The 16,664-nt window shown below is 47.2% G+C and overlaps 1 pseudogene; it reads right to left on the bottom strand.

Annotated features, from left to right (window-relative positions):
- Nucleotides 1-16,664, bottom strand: part of LOC124004086 — a 174,822-nt pseudogene that overhangs the window by 59,518 nt on the left and 98,640 nt on the right.

Below are 16,664 nucleotides of genomic sequence, written 5' to 3'. Positions count from 1 at the left end.
ATGAGGTAGAGGAAACGGACAAAGAGAGAGACTGGAAAGTGGGAATGAGGTAGAGGAAACGGACAAAGAGAGAGAGACTGAAAAGTGGGAATGAGGTAGAGGAAACGGACAAAGAGAGAGATTGGAAAGTGGGAATGAGGTAGAGGAAACGGACAAAGAGACAGATTGGAAAGTGGGAATGAGGTAGAGGAAACGGACAAAGAGAGAGATTGGAAAGTGGGAATGAGGTAGAGGAAACGGACAAAGAGAGAGACTAAAAAGTGGGAATGAGGTAGAGGAAACGGACAAAGAGATAGACTGAAAAGGTGATAAAGGGTAACATAAAAGAGTGAAAATTTTAAAGGAAAGATAGAAACCACAAAAGCGAAACCACAAAAGCGAGAGACAGAAAAATAGGGATGGGTTCTCTCATCCAGTTCTATAGGATTTTTTCAAAAGGAGAGGACATTTTAACTCAATAGCCCAAAAGCACAATGAAATAGTCCACTAAATACATCTCTACCCCAATAAAAAGGACAATGATTTATTAGCCAACAAAATGATGGCTGTATTCTCTTATTCTTTACCTCCACTCAGCCCTGAGATGAAGAGATGAGATTGGTTGGCTAGGGTGTAAACACCACAGCCGCCCTCAATGGCAGGGTCCCGTGTGTGTGTGTGTGTGTGTGTGTGTGTGTGTGTGTGTGTGTGTGTGTGTGTGTGTGTGTGTGTGTGTGTGTGTGTGTGTGTGTGTGTGTGTGTGTGTGTGTGTGTGTGTGTGTGTGTGTGTGTGTGTGTGTGTGTGTGTGTGTGTGTGTGTGTGTGTGTGTGTGTGTGTGTGTGTGTGTGTGTGTGTGTGTGTGTGTGTGTGGCAGCCATTTAGAGCTTTTATGATGCAGTCTTTGCCTGAATCAGCCTGAGGTAAAACCACTTTATCGGTGAAATAGGATGAGAAAAACATGCCAGACGTACCACACGCATGAGAGACCTGCAGGAGTGTTAGACCACCGTGGGCACCACATACTTTACAGTAGAGTGAAGTACAGAGATTTTGTGTGTGTGTGTGTGTGTAGCACAGGAATAGAAACACAATGTCTAGATACTAAGGTTGTCACGCCTGCTCCCGCCCCCCTCCGTGGAGCTCGAGGGCACCAGGCTACCCTTCTTTACACGCACCAGTCACCATCATGACGCACAGCAGCGCTCATTGGATTCACCTGGACTCCCTCACTTTGTTGATTGCCCCTGCATATACAGCTGCTCCTCTGTGTTGTTCCTTGTAGTAGCATTGGTTGTGGCGTTGTGTTTATGCCCAGATGGTGTTCTTGTTCCATTGCTTGTCTGTCTATATTAAACCTTCACTCCTATACTTGCTTCTCATCTCCTGCGTCGATCCTCACAAAGCTCACTTGAAAGGATGTAATATGTTATACTGAGTGACCGACGGAAAGGAAACGTACATGTATGACTATAAATATTGTTCCCTGAAGGAGGGACGAGGTATAACATACTATGGAGAGTCAACGACCAGTCATATTCACCTGAAGAACTGAAATCACACCCAAAGAGCCAATCAAATCAAATCAAATTTTATTTGTCACATACACATGGTTAGCAGATGTTAATGCGAGTGTAGCGAAATGCTTGTGCTTCTAGTTCCGACAATGCAGTGATAACCAACAAGTAATCTAACTAACAATTCCAAAACTACTGTCTTATACACAGTGTAAGGGGATAAGGAATATGTACATAAGGATATATGAATGAGTGATGGTACAGAGCAGCATACAGTAGATGGTATCGAGTACAGTATATACATATGAGATGAGTATGTAGACAAAGTAAACAAAGTGGCATAGTTAAAGTGGCTATTGATACATGTATTACATAAGGATGCAGTCGATGATGTAGAGTACAGTATATACATATGCATATGAGATGAATAATGTACGGTAAGTAACATTATATAAGGTAGCATTGTTTAAAGTGGCTAGTGATATATTTACATCATTTCCCATCAATTCCCATTATTAAAGTGGCTGGAGTTGGGTCAGTGTCAATGACAGTGTGTTGGCAGCAGCCACTCAATGTTAGTGGTGGCTGTTTAACAGTCTGATGGCCTTGAGATAGAAGCTGATTTTCAGTCTCTCGGTCCCAGCTTTGATGCACCTGTACTGACCTCGCCTTCTGTATGAGAGCGGGGTGAACAGGCAGTGGTTCGGGTGGTTGATGTCCTTGATGATCTTTATGGCCTTCCTGTAACATCGGGTGGTGTAGGTGTCCTGGAGGGCAGGTAGTTTTCCCCCGGTGATGCGTTGTGCAGACCTCACTACCCTCTGGAGAGCCTTGCGGTTGAGGGCGGAGCAGTTGCCGTACCAGGCGGTGATACAGCCCGCCAGGATGCTCTCGATTGTGCATCTGTAGAAGTTTGTGAGTGCTTTTGGTGACAAGCCGAATTTCTTCAGCCTCCTGAGGTTGAAGAGGCGCTGCTGCGCCTTCTTCACGACGCTGTCAGTGTGAGTGGACCAATTCAGTTTGTCTGTGATGTGTATGCCGAGGAACTTAAAACTTGCTACCCTCTCCACTACTGTTCCATCGATGTGGATAGGGGGGTGTTCCCTCTGCTGTTTCCTGAAGTCCACAATCATCTCCTTAGTTTTGTTGACGTTGAGTGTGAGGTTATTTTCCTGACACCACACTCCGAGGGCCCTCACCTCCTCCCTGTAGGCCGTCTCGTCGTTGTTGGTAATCAAGCCTACCACTGTTGTGTCGTCCGCAAACTTGATGATTGAGTTGGAGGAGTGCGTGGCCACGCAGTCGTGGGTGAACAGGGAGTACAGGAGAGGGCTCAGAACGCACCCTTGTGGGGCCACCGTGTTGAGGATCAGCGGGGAGGAGATGTTGTTGCCTACCCTCACCACCTGGGGGCGGCCCATCAGGAAGTCCAGTTCCCAGTTGCACAGGGCGGGGTCGAGACCCAGGGTCTCGAGCTTGATGACGAGCTTGGAGGGTACTAGGGTGTTGAATGCCGAGCTGTAGTCGATGAACAGCATTCTCACATAGGTATTCCTCTTGTCCAGGTGGGTTAGGGCAGTGTGCAGTGTGGTTGAGATTGCATTGTCTGTGGACCTATTTGGGCGGTAAGCAAATTGGAGTGGGTCTAGGGTGTCAGGTAGGGTGGAGGTGATATGGTCCTTGACTAGTCTCTCAAAGCACTTCATGATGACGGAAGTGAGTGCTACGGGGCGGTAGTCATTTAGCTCAGTTACCTTAGCTTTCTTGGGAACAGGAACAATGGTGGCCCTCTTGAAGCATGTGGGAACAGCAGACTGGTATAGGGATTGATTGAATATGTCCGTAAACACACCGGCCAGCTGGTCTGCGCATGCTCTGAGGGCGCGGCTGGGGATGCCGTCTGGGCCTGCAGCCTTGCGAGGGTTAACACGTTTAAATGTCTTACTCACCTCGGCTGCAGTGAAGGAGAGACCGCATGTTTTCGTTGCAGGCCGTGTCAGTGGCACTGTATTGTCCTCAAAGCGGGCAAAAAAGTTATTTAGTCTGCCTGGGAGCAAGACATCCTGGTCCGTGACTGGGCTGGGTTTCTTCTTGTAGTCCGTGATTGACTGTAGACCCTGCCACATGCCTCTTGTGTCTGAGCCATTGAATTGAGATTCCACTTTGTCTCTGTACTGACGCTTAGCTTGTTTAATAGCCTTGCGGAGGGAATAGCTGCATTGTTTATATTCGGACATGTTACCAGACACCTTGCCCTGATTAAAAGCAGTGGTTCGCGCTTTCAGTTTCACGCGAATGCTGCCATCAATCCACGGTTTCTGGTTTGGGAATGTTTTTATCGTTGCTATGGGAACGACATCTTCGACGCACGTTGTAATGAACTCGCACACCGAATCAGCGTATTCGTCAATATTTTCATCTGATGCAATACGAAACATGTCCCAGTCCACGTGATGGAAGCAGTCTTGGAGTGTAGAGTCAGCTTGGTCGGACCAGCGTTGGACAGACCTCAGCGTGGGAGCCTCTTGTTTTAGCTTCTGCCTATAGGCAGGGATCAGCCAAATGGAGTCGTGGTCAGCTTTTCCGAAAGGGGGGCGGGGCAGGGCCTTATATGCGTCGCGGAAGTTAGAGTAACAATGATCCAAGGTTTTACCACCCCTGGTTGCGTAATCGATATGCTGATAAAATTTAGGGAGTCTTGTTTTCAGATTAGCTTTGTTAAAATCCCCAGCTACAATGAATGCAGCCTCCGGATAAATGGTTTCCAGTTTGCAAAGAGTTAAATAAAGTTTGTTCAGAGCCATCGATGTGTCTGCTTGGGGGGGGATATATACGGCTGTGATTATAATCGAAGAGAATTCTCTTGGAAGGTAATGCGGTCTACATTTGATTGTGAGGAATTCTAAATCAGGTGAACAGAAGGATTTGAGTTCCTGTATGTTTCCTTCATCACACCATGTCCCGTTAGTCATGAGGCATACGCCCCCGCCACTCTTCTTACCAGAGAGATGTTTGTTTCTGTCGGCGCGATGCGTGGAGAAACCCGTTGACTGCACCGCATCGGATAGCGTCTTCCCAGTAAGCCATGTTTCCGTGAAGCAGAGAACGTTGCAGTCTCTGATGTCCCTCTGGAATGCCACCCTTGCTCGGATTTCGTCAACCTTGTTGTCAAGAGACTGGACATTGGCAAGAAGAATGCTGGGGAGTGGTGCGCGATGTGCCCTTTTTCGGAGTCTGACCAGAACACCGCCTCGTTTCCCTCTTTTTCGGAGTCGTTTCCTTGGGTCGCTGCATGCGATCCATTCCGTTGTCCTGTTTGTAAGGCAGAACACAGGATCCGCGTCACACCCAGGGCTCGTATTAAATTCCTCAATTCAGTACTGATCTTCAGCGAGCCCAAACCCCTTAACAGCGTGGAGGCAAAATATGTTATGCCTAGTTCCCTCCTTCAGGGAACAGTAGTTATATTCATAACTGCACGTTTATTTTCAGTCGGTCACTTGGTATAACATACTATGTGGACATACAATCACACCCGAAGCCGGCTAAGAGTGTACCAAACTAGGAGGCCCACGGTTGTCATGTTTTGTCTTATATTGTCTTGTCATTTTGCTTTTCCTTCTGTTCGTTTTCCCCCTGCTGGTCTTTTTAGGTTCGTTCCCTTTTTTCTCTCTCCCTCCCTCTCTCTCTTCTCTCTATCGTTCCGTTCCTGCTCCCAGCTGTTCCTATTCCCCTAATCAATCATTTAATCTTTCCACACCTGTTCCCTATCTTTTCCCCTGATTAGAGTCCCTATTTCTCCCCTTGTTTTCCGTTTCTGTCCTGTCGGATCCTTGTATATTGTTCACCGTGCTGTGTCTTTGTATCGCCCTGTCGTGTCGTGTTTCCCTCAGATGCTGCGTGGTGAGCAGGTGTCTGAGTCTGCTACGGTCAAGTGCCTTCCCGAGGCAACCTACAGTTTATGATCGAGTCTCCAGTCTGTTCTCGTCATTACGAGTGGAATTGTTTTTTATGCTTTATTTACCGCTCCGATATGTCTAGGAGTATTGCATATTTCCTTTACTGGATTAAAGACTCTGTTTTCGCCAAGTCGCTTTTGGGTCCTCATTCACCTGCATAACAACGGTAGGCCAAGCACACACAGGTTCCACCGGCTCCAAAAAAGGGGTTATAGAAGCCACCTTTTTCCCAAATACTTACCCGAGAAGCCTGAACTGTCAGAGCCTCATGAGGCCTGAGATGTCAGAGCCCCATATAGATCAAATCAAGATCAAATCAAATTGTATTAGTCACATGCGCCAAATACAACAGGTGTAGAACTTACAGTGAAATGCTTACTTACGAGCCCCTAAACTACATAATGGACGCGAGTGGCATTACCCAAATGGTTGATGAGAATCTCCATATTGCAAATGTACGGTCCCTTACAACACGTCCGTGAGTGTTATTAAAATAGGCCGATGACCTCAGGTTGTGCCTCAGGGCTCGGTCTTCCGGGAAGTCATCGAATAAAGTCTCTCGGACATTTGGTTTCCGTTTTATAACATTTTAAATGTTGGGTCATTTTTCTGCTGTACTGGATAATTCCACCAGATGGTGACTGGCTGCTTATTGCAAATGAATAAAACATCACCAAATGGACATGGGCATTTCTCCTAAAAGGAAAAGACTTTGAAGATGAAACTTGGTGAGCATAGGTTTGGCCAAATTGTCTTTCTTAGCCCAGAAACAAGATAGCGTCGAGGCCTCAATGCTTTTAGAGTTTGAGGCCCATTTTCTGGGATTAAAGTAAAAAAAACGGTAATCCAGAGCTAATTTGACCACTTCACGTTAAAGTACAAAAACCTACACGTCTAAGGAAAAAAAGAACCAGCCATTTATCTATCGTAATTTATGAGAAATAATTCAATGTCCGTTTGGTGACCTGTATGTACTTACAGTCACAGTGGGGATGAGGTCATCGATGCACTTACTGATGAAGCCAATGACAGATGTGGTGTACTGCTCAATGCCATTGGAGGAATCCCGGAGCATATTCCAGTCTGTGCTTGCAAAACAGTCCTGTAGCTTAGCATGTGCTTCATCTGACCACTTTTTTATTGATCTAGTCACTGGTGCTTCCTGCTTTAATTTTTGCTTGTAAGCAGGAATCAGGAGGATAGAATCATGGTCCGATTTGCCGAATGGAGGGCGAGGGAGAGCTTTGTATGCATCTCTGTGTGTGGAGTATATAGTTATTTTCCCTCTGGTTGCACATTTAACATGTTGATAGAAATGAGGTAAAACTGATTTAAGTTTCCTCGGCTACTAGGAGCGACGCCTCTGGGTGAGCATTTTCTTGTTTGCTTATGGCGGAATACAGCTATCTTGGTTCCAGCCTCTGACTGTGGTGGTATGTAAACAGCTACAAAGAATACAGATGAAAACTCTCTCGGTAGGTAATGTGGTCTGTAGCTTATCATGAGAAACTCTACCTCAGGCGTGCAATGGCTTGTGACTTCCTTAGATATCATGCACCAGCTGTTGTTTACAAAAATACTTAGACCGCCTCCCCAGTATCCGCTGTTCTTTTCTACCAGTACATCGTATAACTAGCCAGGTTTATGTTGATATTTTTTGTCGTTCAGCCACGACTCCGTGAAGAATATAGGGAACCAGAACCTGCTGCAACTTGGCTATGTGCACTGCCATGCTGCCACTGCAGTCCATAAACCCCACAGTTCTAAGAACAATACTTACCTTGTAAGCCTGAAATATCAGAACTCGTACAAGGAACTGCATGTCCAAAACAACAGAACCCCTGTTGTGACTTGGTAAAGCGCAAATGCACGCTACATAGCAGGTCAACAGACTTCAATGGTTCAAACGGAGGCTCACACAGAGAGTCCAGGACCAAAGCCAGGTCCCAGATTGGTGCCATAGGCTCAGACACTGGTCTGAGCCAACGCATGCCTTTCAGGTACCGTACCCCCAGAGGATGAGACCACTGGGTAGTGCTGTCAATCTCTACATGACACACCAAGATGGCTGCCATATATACCTCCAATGTGAAAAAGGCCCTGCTTAAAAACATCAAAATGTCCACCAAAGAGCTTTGAAAAGGAGAAACTCCTGTAACCAGACACCAACCCTCAAAGTACGCCACTTATATGTGTACAACCCTCTCGTAGAGTGTGTGACGCGCCAACTGTACAGTCGTAATCACGTTCAAGGGTAAACCCCTAGCCGTCAAATTCAACCTTTCAAGGGCCAAACCCACTGATCCCATACATGTGGTCGTGGGTGCCAACCTCTCCCATGCGTCTGGGACAATAGATCCCGACTACACGGAACCCTCCACGGGTCCCAGCCCAACAGGCGAATGATCACTGGGAACCAGGGTTGTCTGGGCCAACGGGGAGACACAGCAATCAACAACAGACCCTCCTGAAAGACCCTCCCCACGGTGGCTTGAATCAGATGCATTGTAGGAAACGCATAGCGCAGGGTACGAGGCCACTGATATGCCAAAACATCTGTTCCCAATGGAGCGCCCAGATCCCTCATTGAGAAGAACAGACAACAATGTGCATTTTCTTGCGATGTTTAAGATCTATGTTGGCCATGCTGATCCGGTCCCATATCTGGGGAACCACCGAGGAGTGCAGTCTTCACTTTGTAGAGATAGGACCCCCCCCCCTGGAAAGTAGATCCACACGCACGTTGAGAATTCTGGGAAGATATGTTGCACAGAAGATAGCCATGTACAGTAAAATACCAAGTCCATATTATGACAAAAACAGCTCAAAAGAGCAAAGAGAAATGACAGTCCATCATTGCTTTAAGAGATGATTGTCAGTCAATGTGGAAAACTTCACGAATTTTGAAAGTTTCTTCAAGTGCAGTCGCAAAAACCATCAAATGCTATGATGAAACTGGCTCTCATGAGGACCGCTGCAGGAAAGGAAAACCCGGAGTTACCTCTGCTGCAGAGACAAGTTCATTGCAGTTACCAGTCTCAGAAATGGAAGCCCAAATAAATGCTTCACAGAGTTCAAGTAACAGACACATCTCAACATCAACTGTTCAGATGAGTTGGTGTGAATCAGGCCTTTATGATCGAATTTCTGCAAAGAAACCACAACTAAAGGACAACAACAATAAGAAGAGACTTGCTTGGGCCAAAGAACACGAGCAATGGACATTAGCCTGGTGGAAATCTGTCCTTAGGACTGAAATTTTATGATTTTGGTTCCAACCTGTCATGTATTGTCATATATTGTCATGTCTTGTCCCTGTGCTTTCTCTTCTATTCGTTTCCCCCTGCTGGTCTTATTAGGTTTCTTTCCCTCTCTCTATCCCTCTCTCTCTCTATCATTCCGTTCCTGCTCCCAGCTGTTCCTCATTCTCCTAACGACCTCGTTTACTCTCTCACACCTGTCCCCTATTTTGCCCTCTGATTAGGTCTCTATTTCTCTCTCGGTTTCTGCCTCTGTCCTTGTCGGATTCTTGTTTGCTGTTTGCTGTGTCCTTGTTCCGTCCTGTCGTGTTTTGCCTTATCTTCAGATGCTGCGTGTGAGCAGGTGTCTCTGTCCGCTACGGCCGCGCCTACCCGAAGGGACCTGCAGTCTGTTGCCGCTTATCCTGCAATTCCCCTCAACAACTAGAGGATTTATGTTTTCCCCGTTTGGACATTTCCTGTAAAGGATTGAGGATTATGTTATCTCTGTTTGGACTTTAATAAACTCAGTTTCTGTTAAGTCGCTTTTGGGTCCTCACTCACCTGCATAACACAACCGCTGTGTCTTCATGAGACGCAGAGTAGGTGAACGGATGAACTCCGCATGTATGGTTCCCACCGTGAAGCATGGAGGAGGAGGAGGTGTGATGGTGGTGCTTTGATGGTGACACTGTCTGCGATTTATTTAGAATTCAAGGCACTCTTAACCAGCATGGCTACCACAGCATTCCACAGCGATACGCCATCCCATCTGGTTTGCATTTAGTGGGACTATCATTTGTTTTCAACAGGACAATGCCCCAACACACCTCAAGGCTGTGTAAGGGGTATTTGACCAAGAAGAAGAGTGATAGAGTGCTGCATCAGATGACCAGGCCTCCACAATCACCCGACCTCAACCCAATTGAGATGGTTTGGGGTGAGTTGGACCACAGAGTGAAGGAGAAGCAGCCAACAAGTGCTCAGCACATGTGGGAACTCCTTCAAAACTGTTGGAAAAGCATTCCAGGTGAAGACGGTTGAGAGATACCAAGAGTGTACAAAGTTGTCATCAAGGCAAAGGGTGGCAACTTTGAACAATCTAAAATATTTAATATATTTTGATTTCTTTTTTTGGGCACTGCATGATTCGATGTGTTATTTCTTAGTTTTGATGTCTTTGCTGTTATTCTACAATGTAGAAAATAGTTTTTTTTAAATAAAGAAGAACCCTTGAATGAGTAAGTGACTGGTACTGTATGCATAAGAGAAAATTACACACTTCCTCCCCTCCCCCACATGTACACACATACACACTTCTTCTCATCCCACACCTCTCCCCTCTCTCTGCTTCCCTAGCCATACACACCAATAAGCCCCATAGCAGCTCATCATCCAAAACCACTTCCAGCACATTTTCTCATTACACAATACCTCCTGTTCTGTCCTCTCCTCAGTGGCAGGGAGGGAGTAACACGAGAGAACCCTCCAGTCAGAGGCTATATCCCCATGAGGTCAACCTGCCCCCCAAAACAAGCAGAGAATGTGATGCACAGGCACGCACGCACTCACATGCACACACAGACATACACAGACATACACACAGACATAGACACAACACCACACTTCCTCCCCAAACAGAGAGTGTGAGTCACTGAGCCCCCCCTGCTGTAGTCCATCACTGTCTGACAGCATGGCATGCAAATCTAGCATTACACTATCTATCCTCCGGTGGCATGGATCCACCATGTTCCCGAGTCACGCACATAGGGCCTACAGGGCATAATGTCTGTTACTGGGGGGTTGTGGGGGTAGGTTTTCCAGGAGTTAGGGGAGGCATTAGGGTCACCATCACCTCTCATTCTGTACCTCTGCTCAGCCCTGAGATGAAGGGATGAGGTTGGTTAGGGTGGAAACACCCCAGGGTCGTGTGTGTGTGTGTGTGTGTGTGTGTGTGTGTGTGTGTGTGTGTGTGTGTGTGTGTGTGTGTGTGTGTGTGTGTGTGTGTGTGTGTGTGTGTGTGTGTGTGTGTGTGTGTGTGTGTGTGTGTGTGTGTGTGTGTGTGTGTGTGTGTGTGTGTGTGTGTGTGTGTGTTTTGACAAGGGTCCCAGGTGTACTCCAGGAGGAAGATTGAATGCCAGGCCCTAACTACCAACTCTGGGTCTCAGTGACAGAGAAGGAACTCTGTTGGGGATTGAAATATTCATGGGTTTGAGTTTGTGTGATTTTGTTCCTGTTGTTTGGAAGTTGCGATGAGGGACGTATATACGCATAACTGCATCTGATAAGAAAACAAATAAACATCCCAAAAATGTTATACTCCACACAGGGTGCTTATCGCACGCACACACGCACGCACGCACGCACGCACGCACGCACGCACGCACACACACACACACACACACACACACACACAATAACAACAACCCACATACTCCAAATACAATTATGTTTATTTTTAGAAAAGGAACGTGGAGGATTGAGAGGGTTAACGGTTTTTGTGCGAGTATATACTGTCTAATAAGAGCAGCATTAATAATCCCCAACCTGTATTAGACTGCACATGAAACTCAATCAGTACCCCAATAACAGTGCTAGAGGAAGGGAGTCTAACACACACTCTCACAAAACACACACACACAGACACACACACACCTCCTAACCTCCTACTGTTCTTTGGACCTCTTTTAATTTAATCCGTTTGTCCCCAAGCATTCAATTAGTTACAGAATATATGAACAATGCAGGCACTAAAAGCAAAGCCCGATGAAGTTAAATGGAGATGAATTATTCATGTACTGAGTATACTGTAATGTTCTGTACTGTAATGTTCTGTACTGTAATGTTCTGTACTGTAATGTTCTGTACTGTAATGTTCTGTACTGTAATGTTCCGTACTGTAATGTTCCGTACTGTAATGTTCTGTACTGTAATGTTCTGTACTGTAATGTTCTGTACTGTAATGTTCTGTACTGTAATGTTCCGTACTGTAATGTTCCGTACTGTAATGTTCTGTACTGTAATGTTCTGTACTGTAATGTTCTGTACTGTAATGTTCTGTACTGTAATGCGTCAGATAACAAAACAAGTAAATGAAGAAAGAAAAATATGTTTTCTTTCATGATTATTGTGGTTAATGGTAAGATAAGACGAAGGCTGTTGTAAAAGACTGCACATATCCACCTCTTCAGGTTCTGCTGGGATGACTAAACAGAGGACAATGTTCCTCAAAGGTGTGTGTGTGTGTGTGTGTGTGTGTGTGTGTGTGTGTGTGTGTGTGTGTGTGTGTGTGTGTGTGTGTGTGTGTGTGTGTGTGTGTGTGTGTGTGTGTGTGTGTGTGTGTGTGTGTGTGTGTGTGTGTGTGTGTGTGTGTGTGTGTGTGTGTGTGTGTGTGTGTGTCTGTACGTGCATGGGTATTGTATGTGTGTCTAGGTGTGTGTGTACTATATGGAAAAGGCTATACGGACGCTCCAGACAGACAAACCAATATTTCATTTCAGAATTGGCTAACATTTGGTTAGGGTCAGGGTTAAGGGTTTGGTTAAGTAAGTGTCCATTTTAGATGATGGTTAGTCGTTTTGCAGGCCAGCAGCGCCCTTATAGTCTCTACCGTACTACACTCTATGTTTCTACCCCCACATCTAGGGCACTCACTTGAGCACTTCATTGGAGTTGCTTTGTTTGGAGCCCTTCTTGTTAGGGGTATCGTTGCAGCCTGACTTGAGCAGCGTGTGATGCCCCCGGTCCAGCATCATGGTGGAGGTCGCCATGGCGATGACAGCCACTGCATCCCGCACCCGAGCCTCCAAACTGTAGTCCCATTCGTCATACGACACCGAAATAAGCCCTGGGAGAAGGAGAGAGAGAGAGAGAGAGAGAGAGAGAGAGAGAGAGAGAGAGAGAGAGAGAGAGAGAGAGAGAGAGAGAGAGAGAGAGAGAGAGAGAGAGAGAGAGAGAGAGAGAGAGAGAGAGAGAGAGAGAGAGAGAGAGAGAGAGAGAGAGAGAGAGAGAGAGAGAGAGAGAGAGAGAGAGAGAGAGAGAGAGAGAGAGAAGAGAGAGGTTAAGAGAGCCATCTCAAATAACAGAGGTGCCACATGAAAACTCTTTTTTAATCCCAAAATCCAACACCCTTTTCAGCTGAGCTCACCCAGAGTAGGATGAAGTTTCCCAGAGATGCTGATCTAAGATCAGTTTAGTATTTTCCGTTTTTAAAAGGTTTAAAAGCTGGGGGGAATAAACTGCTCCTGGATCAGTATGCACCTTAACCTTTTACCCTTCTCCTGACCCCCATTCTAACCCCATCCAGTAACTACCTGTGGGAAACACGGCGGGGACATTATCGGCGTCGCCGGCCACTAGCGACGGTACGATCCAGGTGTAGCCGTATCCCGTCAGTCCCACAGAGTTTGCCACCTCAAATATGGTGTAGGCCTCCTCCTTGGTGCAGTAAAGCAGGTAGACAGGACTCTGCAGCTTCTTCATCTGGTTCTGAATCTTAGCGTCTCCGTCATCCACAGACATGTCCAACAGGAGGACTTCTTCTAGCTCCCAGCCCACAAAACTGTTCTCTATGGTGCTCCGGATCTATGGTGGGGGAGAGGGAAAGGGGGGTTGGGGGAGAGGAGAGAGGTAGGATAAGGAAGAAGAGAGATGGGAGGAGGAGTTAGAAGAGTGAGGGAGGATGGGGAAAAGAAGAGGAGGGAGGGAGGGGGAGGGAGGGAGGGAGGGAGGGAGGGAGGGAGGGAGGGAGGGAGGGAGGGAGGGAGGGAGGGAGGGAGGGAGGGAGGGAGGGAGGGAGGGAGGGAGGGAGGGAGGGAGGGAGGGAGGGAGGGAGGGAGGGAGGGAGGGGGGAGAAGGAGGAGGAAGAAGAGGAAAGAAAAGTATTGACGTTCTGTTCCAATATCCACACAAGAAACACCACTTGAAAAGTAAACAGTTTGTTTGTCTGTCTGGCAGTCTTCTGGCTCCTCTCTCGGGTTTAGCCGTGCAGGTGTAAGACTAGTAGTGTGCCAGTTCAGCTCTAGGGTTGTACTTGAGCTTTAAGGTTTGGCGTGGGGCATCTCTCATATGGGTTTCATAGGAACAACAGGTTGGGTGTGTGGCATCTCTCATATGGGTTTCATAGGAAAAACAGGTTGGGTGTGGGGCATCTCTCATAGGGGTTTCATAGGTACAACAGGTTGGGTGTGGGGCATCTCTCATAGGGGTTTCATAGGAACAACAGTTTGGATGTGGGGCATCTCTCATAGGGGTTTCATAGGAACAACAGGTTGCATGTGGGGCATCTCTCATAGGGGTTTCATAGGAACAACAGGTTGGATGTGGGGCATCTCTCATAGGGGTTTCATAGGAACAACAGGTTGCATGTGGGGCATCTCTCATAGGGGTTTCATAGGAACAACAGGTTGGATGTGGGGCATCTCTCATAGGGGTTTCATAGGAACAACAGGTTGGATGTGGGGCATCTCTCATAGGGGTTTCATAGCAACAACAGGTTGGGTGTGTGGCATCTCTCATAGGGGTTTCATAGGAACAACAGGTTTGATGTGGGGCATCTCTCATAGGAACAACAGTTTGGATGTGGGGCATCTCTCATAGGGGTTTCATAGGAACAACAGGTTGGGTGTGGGGCATCTCTCATAGGGGTTTCATAGGAACAACAGGTTGGATGTGGGGCATCTCTCATAGGAACAACATGTTGGATGTGGGGCATCTCTCATAGGAACAACAGGTTGGGTGTGGGGCATCTCTCATAGGGGTTTCATAGGAACAACAGGTTGGGTGTGGGGCATCTCTCATAGGGGTTTCATAGGAACAACAGGTTGGGTGTGGGGCATCTCTCATAGGGGTTTCATAGGAACAACAGGTTGGATGTGGGGCATCTCTCATAGGGGTTTCATAGGAACAACTGGTTGGATGTGGGGCATCTCTCATAGGAACAACAGGTTGGGTGTGGGGCATCTCTGATAGGGGTTTCATAGGAACAACAGGTTGGATGTGGGGCATCTCTCATAGGAACAACAGGTTGGATGTGGGGCATCTCTCATAGGAACAACAGGTTGGGTGTGGGGTATCTCTCATAGGGGTTTCATAGGAACAACAGGTTGGGTGTGGGGTATCTCTCATATGGGTTTCATAGGAACAATAGGTTGGGTGTGTGGCATCTCTCATAGGGTTTCATAGGAACAACAGGTTGGGTGTGGGGGATCTCTCATATGGGTTTCATAGGAACAACAGGTTGGGTGTGGGGCATCTCTCATATGGGTTTCATAGGAACAACAGGTTGGATGTGGGGCATCTCTCATAGGAACAACAGGTTGGGTGTGGGGCATCTCTCATAGGAACAACAGGTTGGATGTGGGGCATCTCTCATAGGAACAACAGGTTGGGTGTGGGGCATCTCTAATAGGGGTTTCATAGGAACAACAGGTTGGGTGTGGGGCATCTCTCATAGGAGTTTCATAGGAACAACAGGTTGGGTGTGGGGCATCTCTCATAGGGGTTTCATAGGAACAACAGGTTGGGTGTGTGGCATCTCTCATAGGGGTTTCATAGGAACAACAGGTTGGGTGTGGGGCATCTCTCATAGGAACAACAGGTTGGATGTGGGGCATCTCTCATAGGAACAACAGGTTGGGTGTGGGGCATCTCTCATAGGAGTTTCATAGGAACAACAGGTTGGATGTGGGGCATCTCTCATAGGGGTTTCATAGGAACAACAGGTTGGGTGTGGGGCATCTCTCATAGGAACAACAGGTTGGGTGTGGGGCATCTCTCATAGGGGTTTCATAGGAACAACAGGTTGGGTGTGGGGCATCTCTCATAGGGGTTTCATAGGAACAACAGGTTGGGTGTGGGGCATCTCTCATAGGGGTTTCATAGGAACAACAGGTTGGGTGTGGGGCATCTCTCATAGGGGTTTCATAGGAACAACAGGTTGGGTGTGGGGCATCTCTCATATGGGTTTCAGAGGAACAACAGGTTGGATGTGGGGCATCTCTCATATGGGTTTCATAGGAACAACAGGTTGGGTGTGGGGCATCTCTCATATGGGTTTCATAGGAACAACAGGTTGGGTGTGGGGCATCTCTCATAGGGGTTTCATAGGAACAACAGGTTGGATGTGGGGCATCTCTCATAGGGGTTTCATAGGAACAACAGGTTGGATGTGGGGCATCTCTCATAGGGGTTTCATAGCAACAACAGGTTGGGTGTGTGGCATCTCTCATAGGGGTTTCATAGGAACAACAGGTTTGATGTGGGGCATCTCTCATAGGAACAACAGTTTGGATGTGGGGCATCTCTCATAGGGGTTTCATAGGAACAACAGGTTGGGTGTGGGGCATCTCTCATAGGGGTTTCATAGGAACAACAGGTTGGATGTGGGGCATCTCTCATAGGAACAACATGTTGGATGTGGGGCATCTCTCATAGGAACAACAGGTTGGGTGTGGGGCATCTCTCATAGGGGTTTCATAGGAACAACAGGTTGGGTGTGGGGCATCTCTCATAGGGGTTTCATAGGAACAACAGGTTGGGTGTGGGGCATCTCTCATAGGGGTTTCATAGGAACAACAGGTTGGATGTGGGGCATCTCTCATAGGGGTTTCATAGGAACAACTGGTTGGATGTGGGGCATCTCTCATAGGAACAACAGGTTGGGTGTGGGGCATCTCTGATAGGGGTTTCATAGGAACAACAGGTTGGATGTGGGGCATCTCTCATAGGAACAACAGGTTGGATGTGGGGCATCTCTCATAGGAACAACAGGTTGGGTGTGGGGTATCTCTCATAGGGGTTTCATAGGAACAACAGGTTGGGTGTGGGGTATCTCTCATATGGGTTTCATAGGAACAATAGGTTGGGTGTGTGGCATCTCTCATAGGGTTTCATAGGAACAACAGGTTGGGTGTGGGGGATCTCTCATATGGGTTTCATAGGAACAACAGGTTGGGTGTGGGGCATCTCTCAT

This window comes from Oncorhynchus gorbuscha, linkage group LG18 (genome assembly GCF_021184085.1).
Source record: "Oncorhynchus gorbuscha isolate QuinsamMale2020 ecotype Even-year linkage group LG18, OgorEven_v1.0, whole genome shotgun sequence".
Lineage (NCBI taxonomy): Eukaryota > Metazoa > Chordata > Actinopteri > Salmoniformes > Salmonidae > Oncorhynchus > Oncorhynchus gorbuscha.
This window is presented reverse-complemented; position numbering and strand designations above follow the sequence as displayed.